Below are 8493 nucleotides of genomic sequence, written 5' to 3'. Positions count from 1 at the left end.
GACACGGTTAGAGTTAGGGTAAGAATATCAGTGTGAGCCAATGAGAGGCAGAGTTGGGCGGGTTAGAGTTAGGGATAAAAGTCTTTTTTTTGTGCTTATTTTGACAACTGATTGTGGCAAAGTGTAAGACTTTGTATATTTTTACACTACATATCATTATTTAACTAACAAAATAATGTTGTTGACGTATAAGTTTACATTGTATGTTTACATGTTAGTTTCAGGGCTTCATATGTCCCAGGTATTTATAACGTGCGTGTTGGACTAATGTTGCATTCGTAATTTACAGACGGAGATCTCATTAATGCAGAGATACTTGTCTGCAAAAGTCCAGTGTGAGGGTTTCCTCTCGAGGAACCATGCAGAGGTCCCTCGGTGCTGCATGCCTGCAGGGGTTTACATGAGAGTATTCCACAGACGGAGAGCTAAATATACACTCGGTAATGTCAGGTCTGAGTCTGGACCAGCGCGCAGCCACAGGAGGGTTTGGGTGGAGACCACGCACATCTGCCACCTACTACTACAGTACTGTGTGTGTGTGTGTGTGTGTGTGTGTGTGTGTGTGGTATTCTGGCTTTAGGACAAAGATGAAACTTCACACTTGATGCAGGTTGAGGTGAAGTTTATCTACAGTTGTTATGTTTGAATCTTTAAGATCTGGTCTTAAAAAAAAAACACAGCTAAGTTACAGAGAAGGGAAATTAGATCTTGTGCAAACAAGTTACCTAAATCAACAGTTATTAGTCAATTTCTCTACTTTCCATCACAATCTGTGAATTGACAATAATGCCATTTATGTTGTTAACCGCTCCATGCAGTGCGGAGTGAGAGCTTTTCAGAGATTAGCTTGCTGCTTAACACCAGACAGGTCACACTGTAATGGTGTTTGCAGGACAAACTCAGGGTGTAAAAGTTTCATGAGAGGAAACACTGTCTTTTGTTGGTGGGTTTTATTGGGTTTTCCCCATTTTATTTGATGCTGTACTGGCTCCACAAAGCTACCATTTTTATCACTGGTGGCTTTCTAGTTGGGCTTTGTTCCATTTCCTGAGTTTTACCAAAGCTTGTAAAAATCTTTTATAAGAGCTTGAGAAGATACGAGGAGAGAGAGAGGGAGAGAGGGACGATGGGTGGATCTCATTTGACACATTTCAGGTGCTGAGCGGCTCCAGTATGTTTGCATTAAAAGTGAAACAAATTTGACAAATTATTTTTAGAGTAATTTGACATGTGTTTCTTTGCCATACTAACTCTCCATGTCACCCCAGGTCCCGCCTCTCCCTGCTGTCCTGCAGTAACCCCTCTCCCACCTGATGTTACTTCTCACCTGCTGCTCGTTTCCCAAGTTAGTCCTGCTTTACAAAGCTCACAAACATTTACTCTTCCTGACAGTCTCTGTTTGTCGTGCATTGGGATTCTAGTAATGTTCTTCTACTTCATTTTCATCTCTGCTGTTGTAATTTAACATGGTACTATTCCGGCTTATATTCTTTTATCAGACCGTTCTGACGCTCTGTTAAGTTTTGTGTTTTGCACTGGTACTGGGTTTTTGAAGTGACGTGGAAATAAAAAAAAAAAAACATTTGAAAGCAGTGTGCTTATTGAGGTCTACCTCTAGCATTTGTAGATACACACTACATATTGTCATCCCTGTCTAAACTGTCTGAGTGAATTCATTTGACAGAGCATTCTGCATGAAGTATTGTTGAAGTTGTGGAATTATAGATAGTGTGGAGTTCATGTCTTTTGCCACTAGATGAGGCTATTTTTCAGTTCTACGTTGACGTTTTCATTTGCTGTTCATGGCAACATTTTATTCTTTTGGGCCTTATATCCCATTTGCCACCAGAGGGGAGCATCCACCTCTTCACAGCTCCCTCAGACCTCAGTAACCTGGTCAAACTAATCATGTGGGTTGAATGAACATTGTTACTCAGAATGTATTGTTTCAAAAACATTATATGATCCCCCTAAAGGCAATAACTTGACATACTTTTGTCATGTTGCCGGTGTGAACAAGACTTTCTTCCAGTGTAAAGTTCATGTTAAAGTAGTGTGAGAGGAATGAAGTTTCCTCCGTCAGCCTAATCTTATAGTCGGAAGTGCTGAAGGAAGTGAGACAAAGACTGAATGTGGCATCAAATCCCACCTGGGGCAAAGGTCGCTAATATACTAACATTAGGTTGGTGTGATTTTTATGCAAGGAAACACTGAAGCAACAACTCAAACTACCAAAACTCTACTAAATACTGTTTTTCACATTTTTATTCTGTTAATCAGTAGAAAGAAAATCAATAATAAGAAAGATTAATCAAAACTTCTAAACATGAATCTGATGTATTACTGATGTTGAAATCATGTGCTCATGCAAGAAAAATGTATGACTTTATGAAACTGAAACATTTAGACCTGCAGAAATCCTGTCCACCACATTAACAACGAGCTGGAATGAGAGTTTACTATCAGATGTGTTAGACAGAATCTACATCTGGTTTTAATTCTTGTCATTTTCATATTGACATATGTGACTGCACACTGATAATATGTACTAATCCCCCAGTACAAGTGTCAAAGAAAGTTCTCCTGCTGGGGACTGAGGTAGCATTTGCGTTATGAAAATAAGGAATATTTGAAACACTTGTGTATTAAACTGTACAAACACCAAACAAACAACTCACCAAAAGGCTACAGGTCACAATAAGTTACCTCAAACGCATCTATTATGCTATGAAATTAAAAATACCAAAATGCATAGAATGATTAAAAAAAAGATGCACAAATCACTGAGGGGACCTATTTTAGATTCAAAATGTTCAAAATGGGGAATTTCGCTGAAAAAGGACTAGTGTGTATGACATGCTTGGAAAGGGAGGAGTGAGTGGAGGGGTCCTCAGTTGGTTGGTAAATGAGAAAAAAGTTGTTTCAACATTTTAGCTTAGTGTTGAGCCTTTGAAATATATGCTTTTTTAAAAATTTGATGCTTTGTTCACCACAAACATATTGAATTTGCCTGCATTGTATTGAGGCGGTTAGCACCGTCGCCTCCCAGCTACAGGACACAGAAAATGGACGGATGGACGGATGGATATATTCAGGTGGAAGCCTGAAGCCTCGCAGGCGGATGTCTCTAACCCTCAACAACCAACAAGGAAGTGCAGAATATCAGGGGCATTTTGAGTTACAGTGAAAGAAACAAGACGGACAAAAAGTAGACAAACAGAAAGCATGAAGAGAGATACCAAGACAAAGGGGGAGTGGGTAAGCTTTCTGATAAACAGAAAGTCACAGAGGCAGAAAGACAGAGAGAAAGAGAGCTGGAAGAGCATCAAGGCCAAACAACAGAAAGGAAGAGATGAGTCAGAGACCGAGAGACAAAGACACCGAGTGAGAGTCGGCTGAGTTCGCTGTGGTTCAGCATGTTTCCTGTCAGTGATAATAATAGCACTGTGAGTTCCTCTCTGCGAGAAGCGTGGGAGGAGGAGCGCCGATGTGACGACGTGGGACGGCCGCTTGTTGCTGTCACCACAGGGGAAACAGCAACATCCCCTTTAACACGCACACACACACACACACACACACACATACAGTATGTACGTACACACCGGCTCTATGCTCTGACACGCACACATTTATTTTTGTGCAGCTTCTTTGGAATCCCAGAATGCTCAGGTTTTTTTTCTTTTCCTAAATGCATCATAAGTCAATTAAAGGACCAAATACACGACATTGGTTGGGTTAAATGGTTAGAAAGTAGTCATGAAATGCATTATATGGTTCAGTCACATCAGAGGTGTAAATGAGTTGTGGGTTTAGAACAAGTTCACACTCAGGCTCCTGTGTTGTGAAGGCCAGTGCAGAAGAGCGTTTATTGTCTGAAGAGGCCACAGGTGGTTACACTTGCAACATGTTAGCAGCGGTAGTTGGCGAGCATGTCAGAAGTGAAAGATCATTGCTAGACCACAGGGGAGAAACGGGTGGTGTGGCATTTTCAAGATGGCGCATTTTTCTGCTTGGGCACCTTTATTTAGGCTGGTGTGAAAGCTGTCAATTAAACTCTGAGGCGAACCAAACGACCGAATCAACCTGACAAGTTGGCTCCTCGGTCTTGTTCCAGGTGACGAGTCCTTGCACTCTAGGCTGAACTTCCCAACGCATGTTTTGCACGCAACAAGCCTGGTTCCAGATCTCTGAATCATGACCTACATATCCGATTTGTTTCAGTGATTTAAATAGTGAGGCCGAGTCCCGATGTCCCTTCCTGTCCAGCCTCTGTTCCACTTGCTGGCGTGCCTCAATGCGATCTCTCATTTAGCATTTCTTTCATTGGTAAAAATAAAGCGTGATCATGATGTTTACTTCCCGCATTATAAGACACATTGTTTTACCCTTCAGCAGTTGCTATTAGAGGTTGAAATCTTTGTGATTTCAGTTAAACAACAATTACTTTGTTCAACCATAGACTGTATATAAGATGCATGTATCACAACAAAATATCAGTTGGTTGATATAATGATTAATTCACATAAACGAGGTTGTCTGGACCTTGATTCTCTGCTGCTCTTGGCTCTGCATATTGTATCTGTCTTTGTAGCTACACTATCACTCTGTAAAGTTTTGTATTTTTTTGTTTGGAAAATATTAATGCACAAGCATGAATTTGCACACTCTTCTATAAAAAGATGGACGGATGGACAGATTGATAAAGGTCTCAGTGGTCAGAATCTTACACAGCAGATATTTTTGCATAGTGTTCGAGTACGGGAAGTCAACAGTTCTGTGGTTATTTTGGTGCCGTATGTCTTCTTGTGTATGTGGAAACACTCACACTCACCCACACACGAATACATATATCAACCTGCCCCCACCCCCCCAATTACCTTCAGACAAAGTTGGCACTAAATATACCTTTGAAATTTGAAAGCCACTTATTAAACTGATGCAGACGTTATCACTTCCAGCTGTGTCAAAATATGTTGAAGCTGAAGGTGATTTTAAAAACATGCAATTTTTCCATCTTTGACTGTTAATGTTCAAAGTGGCAAAATGATGCCTGCTAAAATATATTTACCTTCCCTTTCAATTCTCAATTTGTCTTTCTTCACCTAGTTTAGAAGTACAGTGGGAGCTTCTTTTTTGTTAAATTAAATCTAAGAACAGTTAAATTATGTTTCAAAATGGATCCAAAACAGTCTTGACTGTGCAGCTATGAGAAATTGTTCAGCTATAGAACTGAAAGGCAACATCCATAAAACATGTTGTATGTTGGCCGGATCAACAAGCAAAATTGTAATCTTCTGAGCATTCAAATATGAATTAGAATGTAGTGATGGACTTCTGACAAGCTGTGTGTCCTCAGCATAGAAATGATAATCTATGTAATATTTCCTCAAGATGTGACAAAGAAGCAACATGTACACGCACAGAACAAAAGTGGTCCAAGTATTGATCCCTGTGGCGTTTCAAGGTTAGAACTGGAAGCTACAGCATATATATACATCTTTATATACAAAATGATGTACTGTAAGAAAAAAAGTGTTGATGCTGCATTTTCAGGTCCAGCTGAGGATGAACAGTGGGTTTATTCAAAGGTTTTTTTATATAGTGTTTTGTTCAGTCTGTGTACATTAAGTTGATGTGCACTAAATTGTGTTTCTTTAGTTATTGAATTGCTGTCTTTAGTATGCTGACATTGCACTTTTCTGCAAACCACAAATACGCTAAACATCCATGTTTATGGACTAAAAATATGTTTCATTTCGGTGTTTTAACTGCTTGTGTCACTTTTGCCTTTTTGTAACTGCATTCTCAATTACATTTAGGGTTTAGGCAACACAACAATAAACGATCATGGTTTGGGTTGAAATAGGTTGAGCTGACAATTAAGCCCTATTGAATACATTACTGTTGCAACCAGCAAACAGGAGGAATTGTGAATGAGAAGAAATCCGTCCCAATCCTCATTGACAACATTGAAGGTCATCGTTATAAACTGAAGAAAAAAATGCTTTTGTAGTATCACTGAACAAGTTTCTGTTAAATGCCTAAATAGAAAATTGTACCATGAACAAATAAACACAAATGGGCATAAATCATCATCACAATGTACAAATGCAGTCCTTAGACAACAATTTCAAACCGGAGCAGTTTCTATACCCACCTGTTCTTATACCTACAGTACCTCTACACACCACCCACCCCCCCACCCCCCCACATATATCCACCACATGTTTGCATATACACCTACACCTTTCTGTCTCCCAGAGTCCCTTCTTCAGAAAAAAAACTGCAACATGTAAATCAGTCATTGCACGTTAACTCCCACACTGAAATCATTTTTTTTTTTTTATCTTTCAAAGCAAACAATTCATGTGAATATTGTTTTGTCACTTCAAAGAAGTTGTACTCAAATTACCAGTGGTGCCCCCATAACTCCCATGACAGCTGTGTGGTTGACACTGACATCAATCCCATGGCAGTCGATTTAAACACTCAGAGTGGGAAACTACAGCAATGACTTTGTGCATTCAAAAGGTATCCTGTTAAAAAAAAAAAAAAGGCCTATTGTTTTGTCATATATTATTGTCTTTGTTAACGCTAAATGGAGGGAAATGGTGATCCATGCTGAACGGACTACCACGACAGCAAACCATCTGAGATGTGATGTAAGGAAGCAGGTTTGTTTGACGCCACAGATGGAGAGAAAGGCTGTTGTACTGCAGTCAATAAGGGAACATGATAGAGGCCACAAATGATGGAACAACATTCATTTGACAACATTATTTCACATTTTACATTTTGGTTCCGGTATGGACTCTGAATTAGTGAAAGAACATATTGCGTCTGACTGCTATCTCCACTGATTTGACTCATCATAGTCTGTTTACGGGGGCTAACGTTTAGGTTATCACAACACAGGTGGGTTCCCATAATACAGGAACAAAGCCACTTTGCAATATGTTGGAAGTTTGAGATTCATCAAACTGTAATTAGCACTTGTCTGTAGCTAAAAATGATGAAAATGTGGCTAAAATGTGGCTAAAATTGTGGTAAATTTCACTCCCTTTGTTTTTGTCACCCTGATAGTGTTCAAATAATTGCAGTAGGAACTAGAGACACAGGTTGTTGTTGTCATAAACACAGTGCAAAAATAACCTGATCACTGTGAGTCACTTGAATACAATTTAGTCTTGATGTTGGTGAGTGGATATTTTGGGGTTTTTAGACATAAAACACAACATTGAAAACGTCTTTTAACAGTTTGGCACTGACCACCAAACACAAACTGACATCAAAGATGTCTACTTTTGATCGTTAGACCCTTGTGATTTTGGATGAATTTATTTATTTATTATACCTGGATAGTTCGTTTTTAAACTGACCCCAATAACAGAAGGAGTCTGATCCATTAATCAACAGACAATAACAGATTGTTTCTCTTCATGTGTATGATTTATTCATTTAAACACAAACGTAAAAAGTAATTCACAAGGTATCTTTCTAATTACACTGTGACAGCTTTACGTTTGTTGTCATTATTACTTTCACTATGAAACATATGCACAAACCATGCACACAAATAACATTTTATAAATGCAGGATGTACGTCTGTTTTATAGTAGCATCCGCAACGAGATAATACATTGGGGTTTCATATATTTGCGGTAAAAACACAAGACTCCTCTGTGTGAATACCTTAAGAATGAAAAGTAGTGCATATTTGGAATTTCCGTGTGAGGACGAAAGTAGGCCCGAGTGTGCACTCTTTCTTGCTTTTCCATAAAGCCTCATTGCAGACACACGGTAGAGAGAGCTGTGCACCAAAGAGGGGGAAACTAAAAAAAAAAAAAACGAGAGGCGTGTGGGTTACCGCTTTAATTCTGAAGCAGTGAGGTTCATATGCTGGAGTAGACTGGCAGACGTTACTGCAAAGCTGTAGGAAATATAATGACTGGTTGTAATGCCATGTGCTGTGTCTACTCTGGTTGGTCTGTTGTGGAGCTGTTTTTCAAATGGTTGAACGAAAATGAAATTGCTCCGAAACCGCAACATTTTACAGGGATCGTCGGCAGTGCTTCCCACAAAGCGAACAAGATAAGCCACATGTGTGACAGGTATCTGCAGTGGAGATTCGTAGGTGTACTTTGCTCTTGTTTTTATCACTTCTGTCCTCTTTCTATTGCTCCTGAAGCAGCTGTGGTCACCATGCTGTATGGGCGTGTCCATGGTTTCCTCCAGAAGTCTCTGGCTTGCTGTTAAATCAAGCAGCTACATGAGGCAGGAGCTTAAACCCAGCAAGTCAGTATCCCCACATGTTTGCTCATCCAAGCAAAGGTATTTAAATCTCTTATTTTAGCTTCTTAGCAGTTAGGATTTGTGTGTGTGTGTGTGTGTGTGTGTGTGTGTGTGTGTGTGTGTGTGTGTGTGTGTGTGTGTGTGTGAGAGAGAGAGAGAGAGAGAGAGAGGTAAATATGGCTTCAAGTCAATATGTAGAGG

The sequence above is a fragment of the Cebidichthys violaceus genome, unplaced genomic scaffold (genome assembly GCF_023349555.1).
Source record: "Cebidichthys violaceus isolate CVI_PGR_0920_01 unplaced genomic scaffold, fCebVio1.0.p SCAF_59, whole genome shotgun sequence".
In the NCBI taxonomy this organism is placed as follows: Eukaryota; Metazoa; Chordata; class Actinopteri; order Perciformes; family Stichaeidae; genus Cebidichthys; species Cebidichthys violaceus.
Note: the sequence above shows the minus strand (reverse complement) of the source record.